This window comes from Vidua macroura, chromosome 4, assembly GCF_024509145.1.
Source record: "Vidua macroura isolate BioBank_ID:100142 chromosome 4, ASM2450914v1, whole genome shotgun sequence".
In the NCBI taxonomy this organism is placed as follows: domain Eukaryota; kingdom Metazoa; phylum Chordata; class Aves; order Passeriformes; family Viduidae; genus Vidua; species Vidua macroura.
Genome location: NC_071574.1, coordinates 5,228,434 through 5,242,277, shown reverse-complemented (window position 1 = coordinate 5,242,277; position 13,844 = coordinate 5,228,434). Strand labels below are relative to the sequence as shown.

The 13,844-nt window shown below is 39.1% G+C and overlaps 1 long non-coding RNA gene across 1 annotated transcript; it reads right to left on the bottom strand.

The window, feature by feature from the left end:
• Positions 1 to 371: 371 nt before the first annotated feature.
• Positions 372 to 2,314, bottom strand: LOC128806675 (uncharacterized). The gene is made up of 4 exons (XR_008436903.1): positions 2,287 to 2,314; positions 1,150 to 1,221; positions 602 to 751; positions 372 to 518 (listed from the first exon to the last, which is right to left on the bottom strand). It is a non-coding gene; the product is annotated as an uncharacterized LOC128806675 (long non-coding RNA).
• Positions 2,315 to 13,844: the final 11,530 nt, after the last annotated feature.

The following is a 13,844-nucleotide window of genomic DNA, read 5'->3' as shown; positions in this document are numbered from 1 at the left end:
CTAAAAGAGATTTTGTGGGCAAATTAAGTGAGTACTTACGTAAAATTAACTACTATTGCAGCGTATGCGCACGCACACTCATGGACTGGGGCTGATGAGCCTCTGGCAGGGAGCTTTGCAGAAGCTGCAAGTATTTTTAGTGGAAACGAGATCTCAGCTCAGTTCTGTGGCATGTGACTTCCTATTTCTGTAGGTTACTTCCAAGGGACTTCCTCTGTTAAATCGACTTGTCTCTGGAGATTTAATCTGGAGCTGGAGCGTGGTCTGCTTTGTCCTGTGCCTGTGACAGCATTTTCCTGGAGTTTGCTTTTGAGTATTTTATTTTTATTTTGCACTGTCTCCAGCATGCAAGGATCTAGTGGCTGCTACCCGTGATCGGAAGCTGAATACGTTTATCCAAGTCTCAGTGGTGCATCCAGCAGAGCACATTTTGACGCGGTATTCGAGCACTGAAATCGTGGAGGTGAGAGTCTTTCTTGTTCAATTAACATGTTGATTATTTGATTGATAATTTCTTCCTTAAAAAGTGAATTAGGAATAAAACAAGTTAGCGCACAGTCTTAGGTAAGACAAGCACACTTTTGCAGTTAGTAAAGCATACCTAAGTGTGCTGTAGTTCTTGGCATTTAACCAGGATAAACAGAAATTAACTTGGCTTTTCATGAAAGCTCTGTTGTTCCAAGTAGAGGCATGGAGAATATTCCAATTCTCCAGACACAGGTTTGGAATGAAACAGGGAATAGTTGCTCTCCTGAAGGGACAAGCCAAGGCAAAATAAAACTTAATTAAGAGTATAGTGAAAGCATTTGGAAAGCATTTCTAAATGCAGAAAAACATAGGTGTATTATGTGGTCTGTTATCCTATTTGTTTTTTGTTCTCTTTTTTCTATTAGAGAGTTGATGCTTTTGCAATTTGAAAAATATTACCCTAGATCTATAATTAGGGAAAGAAATGTGTGTATGTAATGTCTATGACTTTATAGAAAATCCTTAGTAATTGGCATCGTATACATTAAAAAGTTAACAAAAGTTGTCTGAGGCTGCTTTGCTAGTCCTCACTTTGCCCTGTAAGCATTGGTGTCAGAAACAGCAGAAATGGTTCAGAGAAAATGAAGGGTGAGCAATGTAGGTGTAACTTGTTTAACTTACAGGAGAGATCCATTAAGAGCAGGGAAGCCTCATTGTAAACACACACATGACTTCACCAGAGACTTGTTTTAACTGTTAAATACAACGAGAATATTTCATGAGCTCTTTGTTTGATTACTTTCAACCAGCTACTAATTAAATTATTATGGTTTCAGCCCTCAACCATCCTGAAACTGCTTAATTCAAATATCTTGTATCTGATCAGGATGTCTCATTGCAGACTGTCTGGAATGATGTTGTGCAAAAGATGAGTAGATAACTAAACATATATTTTTTAAATAGAAGTTGATGCATTTCCTAATGCAGTGGCCTAGACCTCAATAAATCCCTGAATTTGTTTTGTCATGGTTTACTCGGCTTTGTAGTCAAGCTTTGGTGGAGGGGAAGGCAGGGGCACAGAAAGTTAATCCACAAGATAAATTACCTTTGTCATACACAATCCTTTTTTTTATTACTTAATGGAAAATTTTAGGATACACGCCTGGTAATATTTGGAAATTAAGTGTAATTAAACATTAAGAAATTATGAACAACATTTTGTATGATTCATTTAATTGTATATCTTTAGCTATGATATAGTTACTTCTGTGTGCAGCTTTTAAGGGTAACCATAATGTTTCAAAGCACAGGAATGCTATTTTATTGCAGTACTGCCTAAAGAGGAGTATTTCATTCCCCTCTCCAAAAATCAATATCTTTAATGTAATACCGAGAGTCTGTAGCATTTCTATACGCTTAGTATTGTGGTTTAATGAAGATTACTCTTTTTTATATGTGTGTGTGCAAGTTAAATCTTTAGTTCATTTAAATGAAGATTAAATTGTGGTACTTTTAAAAAGTGTCGTGGGAGTAAGAAAGGGTTTGTTTATTATAGGTTGTATTCCAGAACCTGATACTGGCTGAGCTGTTTAAAAACATTATACTAGGCTCTGCTTCAGAAGCACTTCATATCCTTTCCAGTTAAAAAAAAAAACTTTCCAGGAAGTTGTTGTGGTTTTGTTTGGTTTTTGCTTGTTTGTTTTTAGTTTTCCTGATAAAGTTGTAAGGCTGTTTGTTTTTTCTTGTTGGTTGAGTAATAAAGCTGAGCCGTTTCCATCTCTCTGCTGTAGACAGCTGGCACCTTTTGGGTTTCTGTACCTCCATAGTGACATCCCTCACATTGCTCAGCTGTTACCTTACTGAGTGTTTACTCATGTTGCACAGGGTACAAAAGATCCACTGTTTTTGACTGGTGTGACCTTCCCACCGGAATACCCCATCTATGAGGAAACAAAAATAAAACTAACAGTCTATGATGTCAAAGATAAATCCCAAGACACGGTAAGTGTTTTGCTTCATTCCTTGCACAGATCTTACTGAGGAATAAGTTTCTTGCTGTGTTGTTCTTCGGCTCTCATTAGCAAACTGGTTGATGTAAAATTGGTTTTGTTGTTCTCTTGTGCCTAAAATCTACTTTATCTGTTGTTGATATATTAAAGAATAGAGAGCCATGCACTCGAGATGGGCAATTTGCTATTGGCTTTTTAACTGGTTACATGAGTCAGCACAGGTATTCCTGGCAAATAAAAGATTGCTCTGGTGTGCTTTTTGAGGGCAGAGAACACATAGAATGGACTGGGATAGCACCACTGTAAATAATTTTTCAGGTGATAATATTTTACTTATATGCACAAACCAGAATGACAGTAGAGCCTGTAACTTGGGAGAGAGCTACTCATATTTTAATCTCTTGTGTGGTGATACCTGCAGCTTTTCTGTTGCTGCTTCTGTTATTGATTTGTAGCAGTCCAAGCTCTACAGTGTCACAGCTAAAGGTGAATCATTTGGGGTGCTGGTGTTGTACATTCTTGAATACCGAGTCAGCTTTTTATTCTTGGAAGTTACTCACTTGAGCTGATTTATGGAGGTCAGTGGGACAATCTGAGTGATTTAACTGCAAAATAAAGAGCTTGAGTACTATTTTATATGTTCCAGGTAATCTAAGACAGCCTTAGACAAAGGCTAAGCCTTTGTATTAGCCTAGGACAGAGCTAGATGTCATCACAGGACCTATGGGAGGTGTGTTTTTTTCTTCTGTGGCAGCTGGGATCCAGGTGATAGTTTGCTCTTAGACATCAAAAATGGCCTTTGACACCTGCATTTAATTAACTGAATTGCTCTTTGCATATCTGTAGTTGGCATCCAGCATGATTAAAGCAAGTGTAAGCTTATGTACTGACTGTATATGTGTTCATTATCTATATGAAGGAAATTAAAGGCATGATTTAAAGCTTGAACCGCTTACAAAAGTAAAGTTCTATGTTTTGAGAATGTGTAATTTTTTTCAGGTAGAAAATTATTGATCTATTTGTTTACATTTTCAAACTTTGTGAGCCAGCAGGTTGGTTCTGTCCCCTCACTGTGTTCTTTCATGGGAATGTGTGGAGTATTTTAAGCATAGAATCTAAATTTTTTCTCTATTTAAGAATAACCAGGGAAGGGACATGTACGTGCATTTTATATTGTATATATTTTAACTTTGGCATTGGATTAGACTACAGGGGCTTAAAATGGGATCTGCTGTTTATTCAATAGAGTTGTCACCTGTGGACAGGTAACAGGCATTGAGTGAGTGGAGTTGGACTTTGTCCTTCCTTTCCAGTTTCATTCTGACTGACAGATGCTGGAAAATAATATCCTATCTGTAAGTGATAAAAGTGAACTGGGTTCATAGTGCTTTTCCCTATACTACTGCTTTTCTAGCTCCAGGCTCCTCTACTGCCACTTATGAAAGAGAAGATCTACCCTAGAGGACTAATATGATTTGATAAGCTTTTTGCAAACCTGTAAGAACTTTCTGTAACTGTTCCTTACAACTGTAGGACAGGACTAGAGTCTCTCCCAGGGAATCCCATTGATGTAGCTTGTAAATCATGAGAGAATACCTTTCTCTTTTGTCATAGCATTTATATTGTTGCTATGTGAAACATTCTAGATCTGTACTGCAGTATCTTTTTGTGGGGGAAAATATTAAGCACATCTCTGGTTTACATACATTTAGCATTTTTTGCTACTCAGCCATTTTAAAGCTGGGTGTAGGCAAGAAAAAATTAAATAAGATATAAGATTTAAATCAAGATGAGCTGCAGCATATGTGAATGACCCCAGGCTACCCTGGTTGCAACTTCATCTGTGGCAATATTTGGACTTCTGTTTACATCCTAAAATCTCAGTCACGATAAAACTTGACTTTCTTACCTGTAATTAATTAGAAACCATCTCACTTTCTGTTAGTTTGGGTGACTTTTTTTCAAGTCCAGATTTTTATGTAGGCTCATAAAATTCAGGTTGAAATGAGCTATAATTTGATATCATTACCAGCATGGCTGCAACAGCACAGACCTGCATGCTTGCTTCACCACCCAAGAAATTGGATATGTCCCTTTGGCAGTAAAACTGCTCCAACTGCTGTGGTTTCACAGCTCTGATTCTCCAGTCTAGAGCAGAGCTGGCTTTCTTGTTCCTCAAAAAGTGCTGCTACATATTATGGCTACCAAATGTAGTCCCACCATTCCTCCAAACAGACAGGTAATCCAGTTGGGGGTGGAGGGGAATCCAGGCCTGCTAGGCATGCCCTGCTCTTCTAGGCTGTGCTCCAGAGCAGACAGCAGCTCACATAATTGGGCACTTATGGGAGAAATAAACCTTGGATTTGACTGTGAGATATTTTGCAGAAATTGTGTTACAGTCACAATTCCCACAGCATCGGGGCTGTGCTACTGCTTGCCTCAGTTAATAAGCTCAAAGTAGCTAATATCCCTTGTCACAAATATATACTTTAAGTTTTCTTATTTCTCTTCTTGCAACTGTAAGAAGTGAATTCTGTGCATTAATTAAACTCAGCAGGATTTTACTGCAACAAATAGAAGACTGTAGATAAGGCGGGGAAAGGGCAGTGAGTACATCACAGGGTAAAGCATTTTCTTGGGTTTTGGTAAACCTGACTCTGACTATACAAGAGAATTAGCTCTCATTTTCAAACCTGCTGGATTTTTACTGTAATACAAAACTAACTAAATACTTCTTGAATTGTGCACACAGGTGATAATATTAAAGTGAAAGAGGATGCTCCTCACTGAGAAACAACCAGAATTTATTTTTGGCCTGCTCTTTTAAAAAAATCTTGAAAATAACCTTTCAGTGCTAGTATTCCTGTACCAGAAAGCTTTTAGTTACTTCACTCTTGCCTGTCATTTAACTTACATTCTGTAAGAAGTGTGGTTTAATTATATTGAAATACTGTGCAGCTGGGATCACATTCACTGTGCTTGACACACTGAATGTTCTGACTGCACTTTTCACTTTTTATGCATCTCTGTCTGATGTTGATCATAATTATATCTTGGCTGAGTAATTTAGGCTTTTTAGTTTAATGAAACGGAGGTTTTTGTTTGTTTTGACTAGTCTTTCTAAGTGATTAGTTACTGTAAGTTTTCACATAAATAGAAACTTTTAAGAAAGTCTATGGTATTCTCACTTTACTTTGATATACTTAGAATAAAGTAGTTGAAATGCTTTTGAAACTTCCTTTAAATATATCCAGTGAAGCCACGCACACAGATCGGTGGGTAATGCCATATTATGAAAAATGTGTACTGACATCTGTTTCTACATCACAAAGATTTTTCTTCTTATATTGCCATGAGCAATTTATGTTTTGCTGGCTTGAGCTACACTTTCTTTAGGATTTTATAAAGTTGGTTTTGTTGTAATGCTGGAGCTGTACCTGTTCTTTGTCATTGTCTAATAAGATCAGAATTATAGGCTTCTAAGCTGTTGAAAAATTACCTCTGTCCCACTTTTGCACAAGCATGCTGTTCTTACCTTTCTGACGGGCACGCAGGTTAGCCCAGTTTGGTCTAGCAAGTTTTAGAGCTGAAGCTGGGTTCATTCTCTGGGACAATACTGCGTAGCACAACTCAGGTACCACTGCTACGTGACAGAGCCACAGAGAATACAAAGCTGATGATTTTTGTTACACTGAAAGGAGTCTTCTGCCTAATCTGGGAGGCAGAGGTCGTTGTTCTGTGTTTGAAATATGTGTGTCCTGCAGCAAGAGTTGTGAGCCTCATACCCAGTGAGTTGGGCCACCTCTTTTTCACACATGGACAAGAGCTGGGAGCAGAGGCAGGAGCAATTTTCTGTACCTGCTGGGAACCTTCTGTGTCTTATCACCCCTTCAAAGATAATCTCCTTTGGATGGATAGTACTACTGGAACTCACGTGCAATACTGAAAGTTACACACAGCCACTCCAATGTTATCTCCTGAGAGCAAGGAGAAACTGGATGTATAAAAGGCTGTTAAAATATTGCACATTTTACAATCTGGTCTTCCTTTTTTTACTTCTCAAATTTCATCTTAATCACTGAGAATAAAATCAGATTAATTTGATAATTTTAGAAGTAGTAGGGCTAGAAGTTCTATTTTGGATATGGGAACATATGTCGTAAAGTGGCAATTTTAGATTATTTAGGCTTTAAATTATATGTCTTTTAACTCTTGGGGTTTGAATCTACTATTAAACCTGTTCACCAGGAATGAAATTTTGCAAAAGGTTTTGCTTTGTGTGTTTCTTGATTTTGCAAGTGTCCCTGTTAAAACTGAGTCCCACTGGGGTGAGTGGAAAATGAAGACTATCCATCATGACAGAGGCATTTTGAGTTAAGCTGTGAAGCCGAACCTGAAGCAACAGCGTTCCCTGTTCTCTCATGGGCATTGATCCCTGTCACACCACCACCATCATGCAGTTTGGTCTTTGGTGCTTTGCCATCTCTGCTGAAGAGACACAGGGCTGGAACATTAGGAGCGCTGCAGAGCGGTGTGTAAAATGCATTAGCAGAGATGAATGTGGAATCTCGTACCTCGCCTTCCTGTTCTCTGCCTGCACCAGAGGGCACTCAGTCCCTCACTCCTGTGAATGCTAAAAACACCAAAACAGTTTCTCTTCAAAAACTGAAGCAAAGTGCTATGCTTTGTTTAAAGACAAAGAGCACTTAAGTCTTCCCTTTGTCAGTTCTGTTCACTGCCGTCTCTGCAGGATTCACAGAGAAATATTGCCTTAGATTAGAAACTCCTATTATCTCATTCTCCATAATAGAGCAGTGCTCTAGACTACTACAGTCCTACCCACAGAAACACTTGAACTAAAGCTTTAAATGTTCATGTTTCTCTTCAAAATCATCTATTTTTTTCCATTAAAATATATTTGATGGTAGTTTTAGTTTTCCTTTTGCATCAGGATAGATGTTCTTACTAAACATCATTATTAGGAGCAGGAGAGGAATGTTTTTTGATTCTTCAAGGCACCTGCATGTTGAATCCACCTGAAGTATTATTGTCAGCCAGTCTCTGTATTTTTTAAAAGTCTTGGATGCAAAAAGGGAAATTCAAACTACTTTGGGTTTATGCTTTGAGTTTACTACTTTCCTTTGGGTTTATATTGATAGAAATTCTTTCTTTGAAGTGGCTGAGGGTACAAATAGGTTTCATATATCCTAGTCTGTCTGTAAGAGAATTGAGGATAAGTGTCAAGACTGGTAAAGTTAAAGGTATAGACTTAAAGTCCGTTTGTAGACTTACTGTTCTTTGCACCTTGAAAATTTAGTGGGAGGATTTGGCTTTGCAAAAATCTTGCTCCCTTTGAAACTATCTACTACTTTTTCTCCTACCCTTTTAATACTTTTTTTCTTTTCTTATAGAGGCAAACTCCTCCCTATTGCTGTATCTTCAGGGAAAATTGTAACCTACTGTTCCTCAATTTTCCATTTTCTTTTCCTTTTCAACCTCCTCTGCCAATCAAATGCTATTGCTGCCTCACATCAGGCAAAGGTTTGTTCTAAGAGCTGACATTTGGGAAAAGATTTGTAAAGGTACCTAGCAATGAGACCAATGGTATTCTCTAAAAGTTTAAAGGGTTGCCTTGAAAATTGCTTAGAAAGAAAGGAACAAATTAGTAAAGGATAACATTTTCCTGTTAATTTTATTTTAATCAGCTAGGGATTTCAGTAACATAGGCACGATCGTTGCGGTTTCTGTAGCGCTGCCTAAAAAGCTTGCAAATATATAATTCTTCTATATCCTTCATTGCTCTGCCTCTCACTAGACCAGCACAGAGCACATCAGAACAGTCAAACAAATCGAAGGTGGCTTTTGCACTGCCCTGTCGTTTCTAATGATGACTTTTAGTGTTCAGGGGGCAAGTGCCTTGTATGGAAGGCTGGGATGTTTTCCTCTGAAATATTTATGCTGCAGCGAATAGAGGAAACAGAGCACAGCACAGTGTTTCTGTAGTCAGTGTGGAGCAACCTGGCTGTGAAGACATGCCCTCAAGTGATAGAATATGCTTCTGTCCTTTTAGAGGGTTGATCTGCTTTCCCTCCCAGTGCCTTTGATGCTGACACCCCCTGGACAAGGCACTGGAGGAAGCTGCTCCTCAGGAGGGATGGATGGCTGGTGCTTGGGTACTGAAGCCCTCATGGGGAGCCCAGGCACTGCAGGGGTGAAGGATTTCCTTGTGCTAAATGCAGCAACATGGAAATGTTTGAGTCACTTCAAGGATCTGTTTGTTCTCACTGGTGATTTTTTATTTATTGACAGTTTTTAATTTATTGGTCAGTTCTTCCAGCTCAGATGCGTGGGTACCCAGACAACAGCTGGTCTTGCTATTAAGGTCTGGGGCAAAGAAGGCATTTTAAGTACCTCAGCCTTTTCCTCATCCTTTGTCTCTGTGTGCCTCTGCATGCATTAAAGATGAGGTTCTCCTTAGTCCTCCTTTTGTAGCTAATGTATTTATAGAAACATTTGTTACTGTCTTTTATGGCAGACGCCAAATGAAATTCCAGCTAGCCTTCAGTCTTTCTAATTTTATCCCTGTATAAGCTAATGGAATCCTTGTAGTCCTCCTGCATTGCTTTCCCTTTCTTCCAAGGGCCACAAACTTCCATTTTCTCCTTGAGTTCCAGCCAAAGCTCTTTGCTCATCCAGCCCATTCTTCTTCCCCACCAGCAGGTCTTTTGGCATGGGGGAGGCCTGCTCCTGTGTCTTTAAGATTTCATGATGAGTGTCCATCCTTCCTGGACCCCTTTGCTCCTCAGGACTGCCACCCAAGGGACTCTGGTAACCACATTCTTAAATGGGCCAAACCTTGCCCTCTGAAAGTCCAAACTGGCTGTTCTGCTGACTCCCTTTCCTTTTCTGAGACTTGAAAACTCATTGTTTTGTGATCACTGTGCACAAGGCAGCCCCCAGCCAACACATAACCCACTGGTCCTCCTCTGTTCACAAAAAAAAGATCCAGTGAGGTGCCCTCCCCGGTTGGCTCACTCACCAGCTGTGTCAGGAATGCCTCTTCCCCACATTCTAGGAACCTCCTGGACCCTTTCCTCTCTGCTGGGTTGAATTTCTCACAGATATCTGGTAAGTTGAAGTCCTACCATGAGAACGAGGACTACTGATAGTGTGACTTCTCCCAACCCACCTCTTCATCCTGGTTGGGTGGTCTGTCTGTCTTGCTGCCCTTCTCCCTGATCCCTTCCTGTAAACACTTTACCCTGTAGTAACCATCATTAAGCTCTAGATAATCAGAGCCCTCCCTAATTCACGGGGCTGCCCCATCACCTCTCCTTCCTTGCTTAGTCCTTCAGAAGGGCTTTGTAGACATTGGTGGATTATACACCCTTTGTAGAGATTAATGCAAAACAAAGCAAAGCATCCAATCAGGATTGAAAATATGAAAAGACAGGTGTATGGAGCGGTGGTAAGTCTGCTCTTGCTTTTGTGTTACGAAAGCAGGCACTCAGAGGTTGGAAACAGATTTTTCTTTTGAGGTTTTGAGGTGTGTGTTCTGTGAAATTGAAAACAGCAAATTCAATCTGTTAGAACAGATTTTTCTTCCTCTACCATGTGCCTCACAAAAGTGTCTTTTACAGTTATAGCCATGCTTGTACCAGTAAATGTTTACATTTGAAGGTTTGTACTTAAAAACTAAAGCTGAGCAAATAATTCTATTAAAAAATTACATTAGAAACATATGCACTGGATGTAATGTGAGACTTTATCTTCTTGAGCAACTTTTTGCTAGAAGAGCATAGTAAATTGCTCTCAAAGCAAACTAGTTAAATGTTTTGTATTATGCTGTATTTTAAATATTTGATGAATAAACATGAAAGGCTTGTGTAATCATTTAGGATTTCCAATGCTGTTAGAAGTGCATGTATCATTGAATTTTACAGTAATCAAAGCCTCTTTATGTAATCATTATGCAGTATTTTACAGAACCAAATTCCCATGTGGCTGAAATTCTCCGTGCTTGGCTTTCTTCATGCCAGAAATGAGGATTTTGTTTTGATCTGTTCTTTGTTTTGTCCTGTTCATCATGGATTGTGTGATCACAAAGGGAGGGCAAAAATCCCTGCCTTCTGGCATACATTTGCTTTAAGGATCCGTTTGCAGCTTGCATAGAGATGGCCAGAAAGCCAAGAGAACAAAGGAAAAATGCAGCCTGTAGTGTGGTCAAAATTTAGTGCATGTGGTCCTCTCAAAATCTCAGCAGCATAAATGCGGATGAACACTCTTAACAGCAACAATTGTGGAGCCGAGGTTTCAGTGTACAAAGCAGTTACTGCATTCAACAGAGCATCAGCTGCATTGTAGTGTTCTGGCACTTTGTGGTATCTGAGACGTCCTTTCACTAAGGAGTAAACTGACTTCCCTCGCCTCGAATTTATTACATTTAGGTGAGATCATGGATTATAACCAAGGACTCACTGACACAGTGACATTAGTTATGTTTCTATTTATTCTTTTTGTTGTTTTTTTTCCACCATTCTGCAGTGATGAGAACTTAGTGCATTTTGTTCCCCCTCCCTTCTGCCCTCCCCCACTCCCCTGAGTTCTTCTCATTACAATCATGGTATTTTAAAAGCAAGAATAGTTGAATACTTTTATAGTACCATGCAGCTGTTGATGTTTATTCTTGAAGCCTTATCATCCTTAAATCCTTTGCTGTATACACAGTCTCACTAGTGTCAAATAGGATTTCATTTTTCTTTTTTTTTTTTTTTTTTTTTTCCCTGCTGCAGTTCAGAGTAGGGAACAGTATGAGTTTCTTTCTATTTTACTGGGTTTTTCTACCCCAGCCAGGTTTCTTTCCCTGCAGGCTTCAGCATATTTCAGTAAGGCATAGCATTTAAGGCATAACCAGTGTAATGGCTCATAAACCTATCAAGGTATCTCAGAGCAGGAAACAAGGATGACAATTAGCAAAGACTGTTCTATCAGCTTTGACTGTAAAACACCAGAGCCATCTTCAAGTGAAATTCAGAGGGCTCTCACTGGAGAGGAAATAGAGAAATGGATTTTGTCTGCAAGTTGATAAGCAGACATGTTGTCATACACATGTCAGGAATAGTAAAGAAGTAGAACATTTGCATAATTTCTAGCTTATGTATTCTTGTGAGGTAAAAGGAAGGTTTTGAGTGTGTGTATGTTATGTTAGTCTGACTTGATATCTGACTTGACAACCCTTTCTGGTGGAATCTGAAGTCTTCTTCATGCATCTCACTGTTACATATGGTTGTCTACTTTGCTCAGGTTTTTGGTTCTAAGGTAAGACCATGGGCATTTGTTGCCGTATTTTTAGTGAAAGAAAGAAAATAACTAGATCTCTGTGGGTAGAAGTCTGGGTCTTTTAGCACAAAATTGTGCAGGTGTAACTGTCTTAGAAATTTGTCTCTACCATTTCCATCAATATCTGTCAGCAGCAGTTGAAGGCAGCATTGTATCACAGCGCTTCAGTTTTGTTTTCCCTACTTTACTCTTCAGCAGTTTTACTGGGTGTATTAGAAGTGCATTGAGAGTTACAAGCTATTTCCTTTCATTGCAACAGCGTCTGCACTGTGAGTAGTTGTATGTAGGCATGTTTTGTCTTAAAATGCAGATCCATAAGTTTGTGTTGGGAGAAAATAATTTCTCTTTTGAGAACCCTTCAGACAGGGTTGTTTGCTTCTGAACAGAAAATCTGTGCCGTGGGGGACAGATGTGATTTTTTTTCCTGTAGAAGGCAGCAGTTAGTATGTTTTTGAGATGCTTGGAAGGCTTGGATTTTGACACACAACTGCCTCAGCGAAATCGAACACGGAGGTCCTTGATTTGTTATAGCTGTAGATTCTCACTGCCTCTGTTCCTGGGGAATAACCTGGCAGCTTTTCAAAAAGAAGTAATTGCTAGGCTTTTGTTAAAGAAATTATTTCTGAATGCGGAAGCTCTGGACGGTTACTGCCCAATTATCGCTACCCTGTTCTGAAATAACATCACCCCTGTGAGACAAGGAAATTTCTGAATAATTAGCTGGGTCCAAATGGCTTTCAGGCTTGGGTATGACAGAAGACTGTCCGTGTACTTTATTATAGTATGCCTATACCCAATTTCACTGAGAGGCTTCCTGAGAGACTTTTTCCTGTGTACACACAATACTCTGTGAGAGTCATGTCCAAAGTTTCATTGCCCATTAAGACAACCTTGGCATTACCAGCTTGCAGTCCTCTCCTGGTGAATAAAATCTGTTTGGACATAGAATTAGCCCCATACAGAGTATTTGATAGTAGAGCGGGGATGCATTCCTTTACTACTTTCTTAATGTTCCTCAGGCAGTAACTCACTGGCCCCTGGAAAAGGCTCCTGTGGGAGGGACCACAGGGCCTAAAGTTTTCATGTCTGTTTTCAGGCAGGTGAAACCTCATAATCAGCAGTACATTCAGTATGAAGACAAAAAGCCTTTTGACTCCAGTTGCATTTAAACTCCACAGGAATAGGATACTGGTATTCTTAACATCTGAGATAATGTTCCTCAAAATCCATGAGCTATCTATTGAAGGAGTTGAAGAGACAGTAGCAAGAAGTGAAGGGGTGTTAGGTAGTTTGAAAAAGCAAAGAATTATTTGCCTTGGTTTTGGTTTGTTTCCCCCTTTTCCTGACTGTTCATTTTTTTCCAGATTTGCAGTTTGGTTTCCCTGCTAGGTGTGCAGCCTGTTCTGTATGCTCAGCATGGACCATGCTGTTTATTTGATGTTTCTGAAACTCTTAGATGAAGCTGCTTTTAAAGTTACCTGGATTTTTTTTCACTTTTATTTAAGACAAATTGGATGTAGTCATTGAACTACGAGTGACTATAAGTACTTTACACAGAAAAAAGCTGCAAATTCAGATTGTTTAGAAGAGTAATTAATTCTTTCTATGATCTGAGCACCTAGCTCAAGTAACATAAAATATTCTGGATTGTCAATCTCTTCTTTAAGAGAAATTGTCAGGAAATTTATATTTACTATATTTGCACCTGTGACATAATCACAGTGAATCTTATGAGACTGCATAGCTCAGACATTTCTTTTGATTAGGTCATAATTATTGATGTCTTTGAATTATTAAAAATGGAATGGGCAATAAATTCTTTGCTTCTTTAGTGAGTGGCTGTCATCCATAACAATTTATTGAGATGCTGTAAGTTAACCTGCACAGCATCATGCTTCACAGTCAATTAAAATGGAATTGGTTGGTTGGTCCTGACTTTGGGAATTCAGCACTGTGGACCCTGTCTGTTTAAGACTAGGTTTTTTGTATCCTGGTTGCTGGATACTTTCCATAACTGAGGTAGCACTG